A 15854-nucleotide genomic window follows, 5' to 3' on the forward strand; every position below is an offset into this window, starting at 1 on the left:
CTGAATCTACTCATGCTTAAGATTAAATTTTTAACCAGTGTAAGGCCCATTAGTGCTTGGAGAGTTCTACATCTTGCAGATATATGATTTATTAGGTTGGCTTACAGGATATGGTCCAACTAGTCCAACAATGGATGTCTCCTGCTAGAAAGTCCAAGAATCCAGCAGTTGTTTACTTCATGAGTCTAAGTGTCTCAGCTGTTGTTCAGAATATGCCAGAATTCCAAAGAAGTAGGCTGTAATACTAGTAAACAATGAACTTCTCTGTGAGAGTAAGGGCAAGAAAGCAAAGACCAAGGGCTTCCTTCTTCCATGCCCTTTATATATGCGCTTTAGTTAGGGTTTCTATTGCTGTGAAGAGACACCATGACCATGGCAACTTTTATAAAGGAAAACATTTAATTGGGGCTGGTTTACAGCTTCAGAGGTTTAGTCTATTGTCTTCATGGGGCACACAGGTAGACATGGTGCTAGAGAAGGAGAAGAGAGACCTACATCTTCATCTTCAGGCAGCAGAAACAGCTGTGTCCTGCACTGGGTGTAGTTTGAGCAATGGAGACCTCAAAGGCCACCTCACACCAGCACACTTCATCCAACAAGGCCACATGTACTCCAAGGTCACACCTAATAGTGCCACTACCTATGGGCCAAGCATTCAAACACATGAGTCTATGGGGGCCATTCCTATTCAAACCACCACAATAAGTTAGCGCCAGAATAAGTGGCTTGGAATTAAGGTGGATTTTTCTACCAAAGGAGATTCAATTAAAAAGAAAATCCCTTGCAAATGTACCAGACACTTGGGTTTTAGTTAATTCCAAATGTATTGAATTTTACAACCAAGAATAGCCATCAAATGCATCCATGTTTAGAACTATATTATCTTCTTGGTGAATTTTTTTTCTTTATTGAAAGTGAAGTAACTCTCCTTATTTCTTCTAATTAGTTTTGGTTTTAAGTTTATTTTGTTAGAGATTAGAATAGCTAGACCTAATTCTTTCTTGGTTCTATTTACTTGGAATATATTTATTTATCCTTTTACCATAAGGTTGTGTCTTAACATTGGATGGTGAGGCCTGTTTCTAATGGGTAGCAAAAAAATGGATCCTGGTTTCAAATTTAATATGCTATTCTGTGTCTTTTTATGGGGAATTGAAGCCACTATTCTTAAGAGTTATTACTGAACAATGTTTAATTCCTGTCATTTTGTTTTTTGAAATATCTTCTTAGAGTTCTTTTTGCTCTGAAATTGTCTTTTTCTCATTGTTTCTTAAATGTCTTTATCCATATCCTCAGACTGAAAAATTTCTCCTAGTGTCTTCCTTAGAGTTGATAGTCAGTAGAAAGTTTTCCTTCATTTCATTAGCTTAGGCCAACAGCTGTGGTCTTTCAGAACTTGGGGTATGTCTTTCTGACTTTGATATATTCTGTAGAATAATTAGGTTTATTTACAAGTGACTTAGTTTTTCTCTCTTATAAGCTTTAATAACTTGTATTTATTCTGTGTTCTTAATATTAGACTCTTGATCCTATCTGTTTGGCATCTTGTAGGCCACTTGTATTTAGATGGGCATCTATTTATCTATGTTTGAATTTTTAAGAAAATTTTTACTGAAAATGATCTTTATGCCTTCACTGTGGTATTATTCTCCTTCCATGCCCACATTTGAACATGAAATCTCTTTATGCTTTTCCAGAACTCTACCACTTTCTGTTCATATGCCTTTTAAAATTTATCACCGATCTTGACTGAGTGATGTAATTCTACCTTGTTATCCCCAATGCTCTGTTTATTTATTTATTTATTTTTACACAATCCATTCTATTAGTGAAACTTCCTACTGAAGGCTTTATTTGGCTTATAAAGGTTTTCACTTTCAATATCATTTTAATAATTCTATCCTTATTTTCATAACTTAAATTGATTTCATTATTTAATTCATTTCTTCATTTTTCTTATCTTGAAATATGTTCATATTTCCTTTGACTTATTTGAACATAGTAATCGTGCTTTTGAACTCTATGTCTGGAATTTCTTCTAGGTCATTTTCATTAAGTGCCATTAATTAGTGGGATTAGTGATTAGCGAAGGAGTCATGATATATATTAGGTTTTCCTATTGTTTCTATTTCTATGCTGGGAATTGAGTATCTGGATTCAGTTGGTTGAAACTTTCTTTCCTGTGTGTGTGTGTGTGTGTGTGTGTGTGTGTGTGTGTATGTATGTCTGTGATGTTTTCAAGGTCAATGGAAGACTAATTCTTAATAGGGTTGAGTCGTCATTTCCCTCTGTGCGACTGTAATTAGAATGAAAGTCTCTTTACTGTCTTCCTTAGTGATCAGTTATTGTCCTGTACTAATTAGTGTCTACTGTTTGGCTCTTCAGTTTTTACTGAGATATGGAACTATTTATTCATATATGCTTATCCAGAGTAAGATCCAGTCCCCACCATGGTTTTTAGTGTCTCTCAGACTAGGTGGAACATCTGATACTTCCCACATGTCTAGGAGCCTAACTTGGAGTTGAAATAAGATCTGCAGTTTCTGCTGCTGCTACCGCAAGATGTGGAACTCTTCAAGCACTAGTCGGACTTACTCTGCCTCAAGACTGGTCCTACCCAAGTTTTTAGGTTCTGCTGAAACAGCTGAGAGACAAAGAGTTTGGTTCATGCAATAGTGAAAGGTGCAGAGCATTGATGATATTGGTTCAGTGTAGAAGATGAGGGAGGGTTGCAAATGAGACTGTGGTGTTAGGTTGGAATTAGGAGCTCAAAGGTTCTGGTCTATTCCATTATTAGGAGAGTGTATAGAATCCTGGGTCATATTCTTTATTTGCATCTCTACTGTGCTCAACTCCCTGGTTGCTTTTCATTCGCCTTTGTTTAAAAAGACGTAGTGACTGTGGATTTTGTGGAATGCAGAAATTTACTGGTGGCATACGCCCAGTGGATGGGTTCATCTAATTGCTATACTGGAGAAATCTCTCAGGTTTGAGTGTGCATGTCAGTACACTTGTAACCCTTTCATCTCAGTTCCTGATGTCTAGAAGATTTATGCTTATCTCTGTATTCATGGATGACCTATACTAGGTCTGTGTACATCAGAAATGTGTGGATATAATTTCCTTCCCACCAAACCGATTACAAGATATCTGCTGATATCTGGATTAGGAGACAGAGGCCATTTTAAAGGAGACAACAGTCCTTCATCTAGGTAGACACTCAGTGGCAGGACACTATACTATAGGCAAAAAATATTCATAAAGCTCTCAACAATTTTATACAATCAAATTTTTAGGCAAGATCATTCATCCATTTCCAGATTAATAGCTCTATATAATTGATCTCATTATCTTAGAACACAGTAAGGTTTTTGACAATGGAAGTGCTATTGTAAATGCTGAATTGCCTGTCACTTATGGCAATATTATAAGGAAAAGCTGTATGGTGGACATTACAACAAGCAGATTTTGGATTATTTCAGACTCAACAATTCTCTTCTGTTTCATGGCCTCCCATAGTACCGTGACCAGTAAGTGACCATTTACCACTATTTTAAAGGATTGTGGATATATTTATATATACATATGTATATAATATACAGTGTGTATATTTAATTTATTATGATATATAGACAAAGAATCTTGGATATATGAAGATTTGGAGAAAACACATTTTTTTTTCAGGACCAGATTCTATCTGAGTACTAAAAGAAATAACTAATATGACCCCTGCTTACCTTATACAGTAGATGACACAGTGCTTCTTCAAGTGGTTGTGGACTAGACCAGATTTTTTATATTAATAACACTGATGATATCAGTGCTCACTCTCACTATTTGCCTTATTTTCAGAGGTTAGCCTGTTGGTTCAAGAAAGAATTTTATAAATACGATTTATTTTAAATCCCTCAGATGTTGACCATAAATTTACTCTCTTTAGTTCTTACCTCATCTCCAAATGCTGAACAAACAGGTCAAGGTGAGGAATTAGAAGATTTATACATGATTTTAGCTTGTCCAGCCACTAATCATGGGCCCCAGTGTTAGCCATACCACTTCTACAGATCTCATATGACACATCTTTAAAATAAAGATATCTGAGGAAAATGTGCCCAGTTTCCTGTTTCTATTTCCTCTTATATGAATGTATAAATCTTATTTGCCAAAGTCATCTTCCAAGAGAGAGCTGTACTCTAAGACTGAAGATGGACACTGTAAAGTAATCCCACACTGGCTCAGAATTGAGTATAATGAAGGGTTCTTTATTCAGGGGTAGGTTCACAGATCACAGTCCTCTGCACCAATGGGGAACAGGAACCGAACCCAGCAGTGGAGAGAGAGCATGCTCAAGCTTTATGGCTGCATTTATAGTATAAGACCACACCCAAGTGGGCTGGTATCTTAAAGGCTATTGGCTGAAGTAGTTCTCCCAGCATAGACCATTCGTTAATATTGTTCTTGCCTCTGGGACATTCTTTTAAGAAAGTGGGACACTGGGGCTCTTCCAGTTAAGGTGTCATTCTTCAGGAGTAGACAGAGTTACAAAAATTTGCTTTAAAAACATATTTAAATGGTTGATGCTTGGCTTTGAGGTAAAACAAAACCTGCAACTAAAGAGCAGTTTTACCCTCTGGAGGGTTGATGAATCTTTATTCCAGCCTTTCGCTTCCTCATCTGTCACCTCAATGTCACTTCATGTGACACTCAGACGTCACCTTGGGTATCACAGGAAGATGTTCCCTCTCGGTGGAGTTAAATACAAGGACTGCCATCAGTCAGGCTCCTTCATGTTTACTATTGGCCCTGCCACCACCACTCTAGCTATGTGGAGAGACGTTTGTTTTGGACAATAAGTATAAATGTAGGTACACTCCGCGAGAGTCTATTCATATTCACGGCACACGTTGATGTGATTGTGCATATTAATAGCACCATTATTCTAGTGGTTTTTCTAGGCATGAGGGCACACACTGTGTACAAGTCATTTAAAGTTCAGTTGTGCGGAAAATACTTAGCTAAACCCAAAGCAGAAATCTCATAAATGCAACATTGGTTCTTAAATTATTCTAGTATTTACTTTAAATTCTAAGCTCTGAAGCTTTCAACAAACAAACAAGAAAAGCGTAGTGTGTCTTGCTAAGACAAGTGCTTGAAGAAAAGATAGCTTTAAGTGTATGGGGCGGGAGTCAGCAGTACGCTTGCCCACCGTGGGCTTTAAAATCCCTGCAAGAGCGTCAAAGTCAGTACAAGAGATCAAAGGCAGGTCTCCCCTGACTTTCTCTAATGCAGAAGAATGTTGGGCAAGCATACTGTCTGTGGTGATGCTAGTAGAATGAACCATTCCAGGGTCTCACTTTTGGATCAAGAGTTTAATTTTTCATTCCTTTGATCATATCTGTTGTCAAAACGTACCTTTTATAGAAGATCGTATAGGCTGCCAATTACTGATGGCCATTTGAATATCATTTTAGAGTGGTAGTCTGTCTGAGGTGTGGTCTAAGATATAGCCTTTTTTTTTTCCTGTTTGTTTGTTGTTTGCCTGCCAAGACCAGGCAGTCTATATGAAGGCTCTGGAACTCATATGGCCTTTGACTACTAACTAAATGTACATGCCACACACAAACAGCCTTACATGAGACACACATGAATTGCTGTGGCTGTGTTCCAGAAAAACTCACTTTTCAAAAGGTGGTGGCAGAGAGAGTATTTGCCTTGGAAGCAGCAGTTGGTTAGTCCTGTTGTAGATCAATTAGCATTTCTGGAGTCTTAGTTCTTCAGAATCACCAAGAAGCCTTGGTAAACCATAGGCAAGTGGTCTCATCCCCAGAATATCTAATTCAAGGAGTCTGGGGAGGGGCTGGAGAATTTTCACTGAGACAAATTTCCGTGTAATGTGGATACCCATTCAGGACAGAGGACTCTGAGCATCAATGTACAGATCACTTTCCCTCAAACTAAACTTTATTAGCATTAATTTACACTAATTAACATTAATTCACAGGAACATACATAGTTGCCACAAGTCAAGAGATGCCATGGTTCCTGTCATAATGATAATGGAACATCTAACATTCTAAACAAGCCATCAAATTAATTTTATTCATAAGAGTTGTTTTGGTCATGGTGTCTCTTTACATCAATAAGACATTGACTAAGACAGATTTATTTGTTTTATGTGTATGGGTGTTTGGTCTGCGTGTACATGTGTGTCCTATGTGTATACCTAGTACCTGTGGAAGTCAAAAGAGGGTATTGAGAACCCTGGAGTTGTAGTTATAGGTAGTTGTGGGTTATCACGTGAGAGCTGGGAATGGAACCCAGGTTCTACAAGAGCAGCAAGTGCTTTTAACTGCTGAGTATTCTCCAAGCCCCATTTTTATCATTGCTAACCCCATCTTAAGTATAAAACAAACTGTACTGAAATACTGGAGAGTCACTAGATATCTTATGGTGTGCTTACTACTCACTCATATTTACTTGAGAATTATGAAATAGTAATGGTTTGATATAAAAAGAAAGAGTAAAATGATTTTTGTTTGTTTTTGCCCAGGAATATGGCTTATTTCATGTTAAACATGAAATTGTTAAAAATATCTCCCCCCCCTTGAGACAGAGTTTCTCTGTGTAACATTTCTAGCTGTTCTGGAACTAGCTCTGTAGACCAGGCTGGCCTTAAACTCACAGAGATTCACCCACCTGCCTCTGCTTCCCAAGTGCTGGAACTAAAGGTGTGCACCACCACTGCCCAGCTTAAAAATACATTTGATGTTCCTGCTCTTCAGGGTACCTGAGGTATATGTTGTGTCTGCTTAATGGGACTCAGAACTAACTGAGTGCAACATCCTCTGTCTCCAGAGCAATGACATTTGTCTTACCCTGGATTAGGAAGGAGAATGATGACTTAGATCCAACAAACACAGGCTCAGAAGGGAAGATATGTACAGAGCAGAATGCCTACAGCAAGGAAGACTCAGCAGGTATGGACTGAGCAGCCCTGGATCTCCTGGGTAGGAACAGGTGGAGAGCTTCTCAGGGTCTGGGTTGTGCTGTGTGCACAAGACTTGTCATTACCAAGCCACGTTTCAGGAGATAGTTGATAAGGTCAGTAGCTTTTCCTCTTGTGACTGGAAACCTAAAGAACAGCAGACATGTTGCTGCTCAGCACATCTGGCAGTTCAGCAACCCACTTAAAAAAAATGAATGCAATGGAGAGTATAATTTCATCTTGAAAACAAAAACACCAAAATATCAGTCTGACCTTTGCCTCCTTCCCCATTTGGGGCTGTGGCAGCCCACTGATCTCAGAAAGAGTCCTGCAATTTGGGGTAGGGTAGTGTTTACATCACTTTTTACCTCATCTGTATACTTTCTTTAGTGTCAAGACTAAAGGCTACCGGGGTATGTGGTTTTCTTGGATTTGGAGTTGAAGTCATGGCCTTGGAATATGATGGGGATGGTACTGTGCCCAAGGTTCATCGGAGGGATCTGAAAGATAGCAACATAAAACATTAGAAGGAGAGGAAGAGGAGGAGGAGAGGAAGAAAGATGAGGATGGGGATGAGGAGGACAAGGACAAAGCATCGTAAACTAATCAACATATTCTAAACATAAAAATCAGCAAGGGAGAATGGTGTCAGATAATTTGTGTCCCACATAAAAATCAAATGCAAATGAATAAACAGTAGAATGAAAGTAAGAAAGAATGGGGACTGGGAAGAGTGGAATTAAAGGTAGCAATTATGATAATGTTGAATTTCTGAGGGAGGAGGAAATGAACTTCGTAGGCTGGCTAATAGGCATTGAGTCAGTTATTATCATACCCTCTCTTGGTGGAGAAGACACAACGGCTGGGCTATGCTATTTGGAGCTTACAGTGTAGCTTGCTAATATCCAATGGCTCAGGAGAGCATGGTAGTATAACTGGACTGATTCATAATCCTCAACAGCTGACGCCAAGACCTGCCTCTGTCTCCCAGGAGCCACCTCCCAAAGGCTCTACTTCTTAGTTTAATACCTCCAGCTGGGAACCACGTGTTTCCACTCACGAACCTGTGATGGACAGCTCGGATTCAAGCTGTAGTAGTCACAGGATGAAGGAATACAATAAAAGGAAATAATGCTAGTTTTTTTGATATGTTATTGAAGTGAAATTTGGTTTGCTGAATATCCTGCCTTGGAACTTCTACTTTTCCAGACTTCAAATCAGGGGAGATCACTATGGTAGTACTCGTAAACTCCAATAATTTGCAAAAATAAATATATGGATGAAGCATTCTCCGTTGTATCTAAGAAACAATTTCAGACAAAGAATAATGGGAAAATGACATGATCCTTATTGCTAAGGGAACATGTTTACCCATATGTTGAACAGGTTATTAATAATTCTCATATGCTGATTCGCATCGGGATTATTTTCTGTTCACATTGACACATTACAAAGCAGAAGCAGCGCTGACTGCTAAAGACATGTCAAGGGAACCGTGGAAGAGTGTCTGGGAAGCGAGGCTGGAAGTCAAGTGCTGAGAAGGGGGAAACATGTATTCGAGTTCTTGCAGATGTTCTCAGATCAAATTATGGTGTTGAGAAATTGTATAGTGTGCTCAATGGCGCATGTGAGATGAAAGGACCGATCAGTGGCTTTGTAATCTAGATAAAGGAAAGTCTTAGAGCTGTGCTTATGTAGGGTGTAATTCACAGGTTCAGAACTGCCAGTGCTGGAGATAATGACAAGGAAGGCAAAGCACGCGGCTATTGAAATAATTCCCACATAAATTTACATATAAAATATGGAGAGCAGACCTTCCTGCTAAAATTCTTACATTTTTACCTCTGCAGAGTTAATGCTAAATTTTTGACCTTCCGGGATCTTTTCAGTCAACCACTACATGTAGCTATACATGGACTGTTTCAAATATTCGATGGGCTTGGGTTAAAACCTGGTGCACAGCAAGATTGACGATAGTTAGGAGGAATGTATTATAAGTCCCCAAACTGCTAACAGAGTAGATTTTCAACATTCTCACAACAAAGGAATAATGGATATGGTAATTAGCCTGGATTGCTTACTCCATGATGCTGAAGTGTATCAAACAACTCGTTTTACTCCACAAATGAATGCAATTATCATTTGTCAAATAAAATAAAACAAAACAAAGGAAAATTTCTCGGATGAAGGGAAGAAGATGAGTGGCAATTCAAAGGATTTCAGCATATGAATGATCTTAACATCACATATTTTTTTCTTCTTAATTTTTTTTCCACCAGAAGAGTGAGGTGGCAAACCCTTCTTTGTGAGGGCTCTGTTTGAAATGGTAGTATATAAAACTTCATGATGCAAGACTTCAACACTGAGCTACCTAGGTTTGTGACAACTTAGGAGAAAGACTTTGGATATTTCAACCAGTATTCTGTTATTATTAGGAAAACATAGCTTGAGTAGGCTATTTGTTCATTTGGTATGGTGGTGGTGTGGTGTTTGCCTGTAAAGCTGGAGCAGAATAGGATATTCTCATATTGTTACAAGCCTATTTAGGGGGAGAATATTATTCTTTCGATAACTAGAAACACATTTATAGTCACGTTCTCCAGTGTCTAGGTCCTGGAAATAGAGTAATAAAGGAAGCAGTGGAAGTTCCTGTCCTCATAGACTTCTTATTTTCATAGAGGTGGGCAACAAGGGAAATAAGGAATCAGAAGTAATACTGCTATTGAGAAAAGTAAAAGAAGAAAACAAGGACTCGAGGGATATTGTAAAATGAACTGGTCAATGTGTCCCTTGCTCAATGTCATTGTAGTGACTGTTAATAGTCAACTTGACAAAATCTAAGAGTCACCTGAGAGGTGGCTTCTAACTATGCCTGATGCATTAATGCAATACCTGCCCACTGTGGGTGGCACCGTTCTCCAAGCAGGGGATCCTGGGAAATACAGGAGCAGACAAAGTGAGGTAAGCAATAGTAAAGCCAGTATTTATTGATCTTTCCATTTGATTGCAGATGTTACGCGATTAGCTACTTTAGTCCCTGATGTCCTGACTTCCCCACCATGGTAGACTGGAACCTGGATCTGTGAGTTAAAATAAAACCTTTGTCTTTTGTGTTGGTTTTGGACAGAGCATTTTATCACAGAAGCCAGGGTGGAAACCAAGACAGTGATGCTCGTGCACAAGGGTGAAACAGGAATGGCAGCCAGCTGTGTAGACAAGTGTAGCTAGAACATCCCAGTCTGAAAGAAGAGCTGCTAAAAGCAAGCTGTTGAAGTGTTCCTTATTTTTTTATGACTTCAAAACCCACATCATCAAGATTGGCTTTGAATAGTTTCCACATTAAGGAAGTAAGGAGAGTGGATGACATTTAGTGTCTTTACTGTGAAAGGCTAGAATATTCTTTGAGGTTAAAGGCAAATCCTGCAAACTATGTTGAGATGTACAAATGACTTGGGAAAGTGTATGAATTTAATAAATTGTCTGTTTGAAGATGGTGAAGGGAAGCCTTTGCTGAATTCATGTAAACTTTAGATTTTTTATGTCAGCTACAATCTGCAGACATATTTGGTGTGTAAGTTGGGATATTACTTTCTGACAGAAATATGATATACCCGTTTGATGTGTCATAGCCAGAAGCAGATCCCCTTTGAAGAAATTAATAATTTGCTATCTCCAGTTCATAGTATACTGGAATTATATTGATCAAAGATATTGTTAGTATTTTTAGCATACATACAGATCTTAGCCCAAGTGGATTTTCAGCTTGGTTTTCACATCAGTTAGGTGTCCAATACCAAATGGCTAGCCCTGAAAATGTACATTCAAGTAACATTACACAGACTGAGAAGGTTATATTTATGGATATATATATATATAAACATAGGAAACTCAGAGCAGCAAGTCTTGCATCGTGAAATTGTATACTGGTATCTTCAACAGTGTACTCTCAACGAGGGGCTAGCAAACTTACTTTTTTTGTGTTATAAAACAATTTGAAAGGACCAGGAATCATTCATGTGCTGAAATTCCTTGAATTGTTAGTCATCTTCTTTACTTCATCCAAGAAATTTTCTGTTGTTTTATTTTATTTTAATTGACAAATGATAATTGCTTTTATAATACATATGTGCATATAACAACAAAATTAAAAGGAATTTGAAAGAGAGTAAGGAAGGAAATATGTTAAGGTCTAGAGGGGAAGGAAGGGAAGGGACAAATTATATAATTGTATCATAATCTTAAAAATGAAAGAAATAATTAAAAATAAGCCTAGGAGTAAATCATTTAAAATGTCTTCTATGCGAAGTGTCTTTTAAGATAAATGTAGAAAGGCGACAGAAAATCCAAATGGGAATGGACAAAATGCTTTATAGAAATGATGAAACACAGATGGTTGACACATACTAAATTTAATTGCAGAGGCAGAACTATGGAGAAGGAAAGAGATGAAACAGTATGGGGTGGGAACTGGTAGATAGCTGCTTGGGGTTAGGTAACACCAAAGGCTCCTGTGTTTAACCCTTGGCCTAAATCCTGTCATTTCTGCTCATATGGGTCAGCATCATACCCTGTTCAGACATGAGCTTATGGGCTGTTAATTCTAGCAATCAAGAAACAAAACTCTGCTGGTGTATGAGCATAGCAGAATATCATTAGGAATCATTTCATTGATTCCCCCCCCCCCCCAGTCTTGTTTGGTAATCATCATCAGAGAGGTTTCGACCAGCAACTGATAAGAATAGATGCAGAGACCCTCAGCCACACATTAGGCAGAGCTGTGGGGAATGCCAAGGAAGAGGGGAAGGAAGGATTTTAGGAGCTAAAGGGATGAAGGACACCACAAGAACGAGGCCCATGGAATCAATTAACTAGAACCCACAGGGGCTCACAGAAACTGCAGTGATAATCAAGAAGCCTATATGGGTCTGACTTAGGTCTTCTGAATAGAAGTTATGATTGTGAGGCTTGACATTCTTGTGTGACTCCTTACAGTGGGAGCAGGGGCTGTCTTGCCTGCTTTGGGGACCCTTTTCCTTCTACTGGGTTGGCTTGCCCAGCCTTGATACAAGAGTATGTGCCCAGTCTTATCGTATCTTATTATGCCATGTTTGGTTGCTCTCTCTGGGAGGGCCACTGTTTTCTGAAGGGGAAGGGAGGAGGAGTGGATCTGGGGAACAGGGGAAGTGGTGGAAAGGGACTGGGAGAAGAGGAGGGAGGGGAAACTCTGAGAGAAGAATAAACACACACACATGCGTGCGTGTGCACACACACACATACAGAAATATTTCCTGCTATAAATTGTCATCTTATCCCAAAGGTTTCTCTACAACCTATAGTCTGCTTACTTGTACACAGCCAATGCAGGTTCCATTGCTTTTCTTTCTAGAAGTTTAGGGAAAACATTCTTAGCTCTGACTCACTGTAGACCCTGCTAGATCCCTCTGAGCCCTGGGAGTTTCTTAACCAGCTTCTTCCCTATTCTGACCAGCATCTGCCATGATTCAACCAATGCTTTACTTTGCTCATTCCTTGGTCACCAAGGTCTTCATTTAATACATGCGTACTTGCTGAGTGGTCCCTGTACATTAAAATCCATTAAAGTGAGGTTCAATTTGCAATTTTCAACTTACATTTCACTTATGAAATACTATTGCATATGGGGGAGCACACCTTCAGTACAATGATGATACACATAATTTTACTGAGGAAATCAGGTCCCTTTCAAAGGATGGAAATCTGATTAGTCCCGGGGCTGTGTGAGGTGGTAGCAGGACAGAAGCCATAGCAGCTATATAAAGCCATAGAGGCATTATGGGACAAAAGCTCCCATATCACACAGAGGGATTCAAGATAATCTCTTATGATGTGTCCCTTTCATCTCTCTGTCCTTCTGTTTTCCTCTTTCGATCAGTATTATCATGAGTGTAGTGGGCCACGACTGGCAAAACACAAAAGCTTTAATATCACTTTTATTATTATTTTTCAGTAGTAAAATAATTCAAAAATTTAGTTTTCATATGATTCTATTGGTTACTTATGTGACTGTTATGCTAGCCAGAGCTCAGCCGGTAGTTAGAGCAGAGTTGTCTGTCCCTCACTGGATCATTTTGTGGAAAGAGCTCTTCATGTTCTTGGAACTTCAGCTTCCTCATTTATAGAGTGGAAAAAGCTGAAGTTATACTTCTCAGCAAGAAATAGAATTAATCATGGATATTTAATGTATCAGATTTTTATTGGATGTAGTTATGATACCAAGCAGCAAATTATATCCTGTAAAATATTTTAAGATATGTAAAAGATACTTTTGTAGTATAAACATTTGGATGAATGATATTTTTAGAAGTAAATCCCTAGAAATCACTTAGTTCAATGTTTTTATTTATTTTGTTGGAAAATAAAATAAAAATAGAAAGAGAAATATATGTGAAGCACAATTAATAAAAACCCAGGGTCAGAAATTGGGGTTCAACCTGAAGATCCGAAAAATAAAATAGCCATCCACTGACTCTTACCTCAACCTCAGACCAAAATGGCGATCCTGCCTCCTGGAATCTCAGAAGGAGACTGTCTGGGAGATGTCTTGCCCCATTTTACAGACCTCTCTAGGGCTGGAATGAAAGGCGTGTACCACTGGGATTAAAGGCATACACCACCCAATTTCTATGGCAACTAGGGTGGCTACTGAGATTAAAGGTGTGTGTTACCATAATCTGGTCTGTAAGGCTGGCCAGTGGGGCTGTTCTACTCTCAGATCTTCAGGCAGTCTTTATTAATAAAATACATTTGAAATGCCACTACATATATGCTTCCAAAAGTTGTTTGGTTTATGTGTGACTTATCCAAGACCAGCTTTCTGACAAGCAGATACGAACTCTCAGAATTTTCTTTTGTGATCTGACAAGATGGTTCACTGGGTAAAGGCAATTGCCATGCAAGCTTGAGAACTTGGATTCAATTTCCACACAAAGGTGGAAAGAGAGTAACAACAGTCAAAAGTTGTCCTGTAACCTCCATCATGTACATAACTTTCTTTCATAGTTATTCTTGAATGCATCTTTTAATGCAACTAAGGCATGCAGTTGCCTGCCATTCAAGCAGCTCACTGCAGCTCTTTGTTTTAATTGTACAAGATTGGACTCCTTATTTCTTCACTTCCCATGTCTTTAGTGTTTTTTTTTTTTTTTAATATCATGTCATGCATCTTTACGTGTCCCTCTATCTGACTGGGGTCAGGGTAGAGGAGAATTGGAGGAGGATGCAATAGGTCAGGAAAATGCCTGGAAAAGAGATAACGCCCAAAGTCCATTTTTCCTATAGCAGGAGACTAGAGTATCAATGCTTCACGAATCGTTTTGCGAATATTATGGGTTTTCTTTTCAAATCTTAGAATTGAGAGACATTATTAGTATTTTCGGTATTAAGAGAATTATTTATAAACTGCAGTTTGACATATTTGTATCTAATGCTTAGACCCTAGTTCTGAAATGCGTGGTAAATGTGGACTTGAAACCACAACTCAAACCCCAAAGGGAATAAGAGGTTATTGTGCCAAAAATATGAATGACTGTGGCCTGGGAACACAGATTCAGTTTCCCCAAAACACCATGTTCTAAGGTGGCAGCAGTTTCACGAAGTTTTATGTGGGTAAAATAGAGAAAGTCATAGATTAAGGCATTAACATATATGGGTAGATGTCTTTCAAAGCTGGATTAGAGTAAAGCGAGATTTCACTATATGCTTCAGATGCTGTCTGGTGACATCCCTAGGTTTTGTGCTGGTGGAAACGAAGTGTGTATTTATACGTTCCAAAATAGTTTTCCTAATTGTTTTAAGGTGGAAGGCCAAACACACAGGTTGGAATAAATGACTCTTAAGAGAGTTAAAGATGGCCCAAAATAGTTTGACTGTGGACCTGCAATGTTCCAGCTCTCTACACTCAGAAAAATTCTAATTAATTCGCCAACCTTGCAGAAGCATTAACACAGGTGTGCCTTTTATTCCTGGGAACTTCATTTTGCTTGAGATATAATGATACATTCAGTTTATTGAATGGCTACTGTTTTCTGCAACACCTGTTCATTTATTTACCTAATATCCCTGTCTGCAACCAAGAACTACGAAGTTCAATTCGATGAAAAGAAAGAGAACATCAACTATCTTGATCATTCCTACCTCTCTTCTTCAGGAAGCTGAATCTATTTTATTTTGAAACTTCTTACTCAGTAGACAACATTATATTTTAGTTGAAATTAGTTTTCTATGGTAATCAAAATTCTGATATGAATGTCAGCTAATTTAAATTCTCTGCTTTGAAAATCTAATTATTTTACAGTTCTGTTGAATAGAGTACATTTGAATTATGAATTCTATAAAATAGCGAGTATTCAAGTTATTGGTATACTTTCAGTGTAACAATACAGAGGTCAACCTAGTACATCTCAAGCACGTGCTATCAAAAAACATCAGATTTAGTACTATCCATATGTGATCCCAGTATTTGAGAGGTGAGGCAGGAGGATGATGAAGTATGATACCACACCACTTAAAGACAGAAAAGAAAATTGAATGAATTCTGAAAGAATTTGTTGTCAGTGTTCATGTATTAGGCATTTATTATTTTCCTCAATTCTTTAGCTATGGTAAAGTAAATTAATTTTTTTCAACTGAATGTATAGGTTAGATACCAGAAAATATTTTCCTTATGAAAACTATCAAGCCATACAATGTTTGTTTGTGGGAAAACACTTCATTTCTGCAGTACTTTAAAGAGAAAAATGGGCAGGATGGTGGTGAGTCATTGCAAACAACTTGCAGCAAACTAACCCTGGATCTCAGTTCTGTAACAAGCTAGTCCATTCCAACAGCCTAA

Source organism: Alexandromys fortis, unplaced genomic scaffold (genome assembly GCF_014885135.2).
Source record: "Alexandromys fortis isolate MF-2015 unplaced genomic scaffold, M_Fortis_MF-2015_v1.1 scaffold_55, whole genome shotgun sequence".
Taxonomy (NCBI): domain Eukaryota; kingdom Metazoa; phylum Chordata; class Mammalia; order Rodentia; family Cricetidae; genus Alexandromys; species Alexandromys fortis.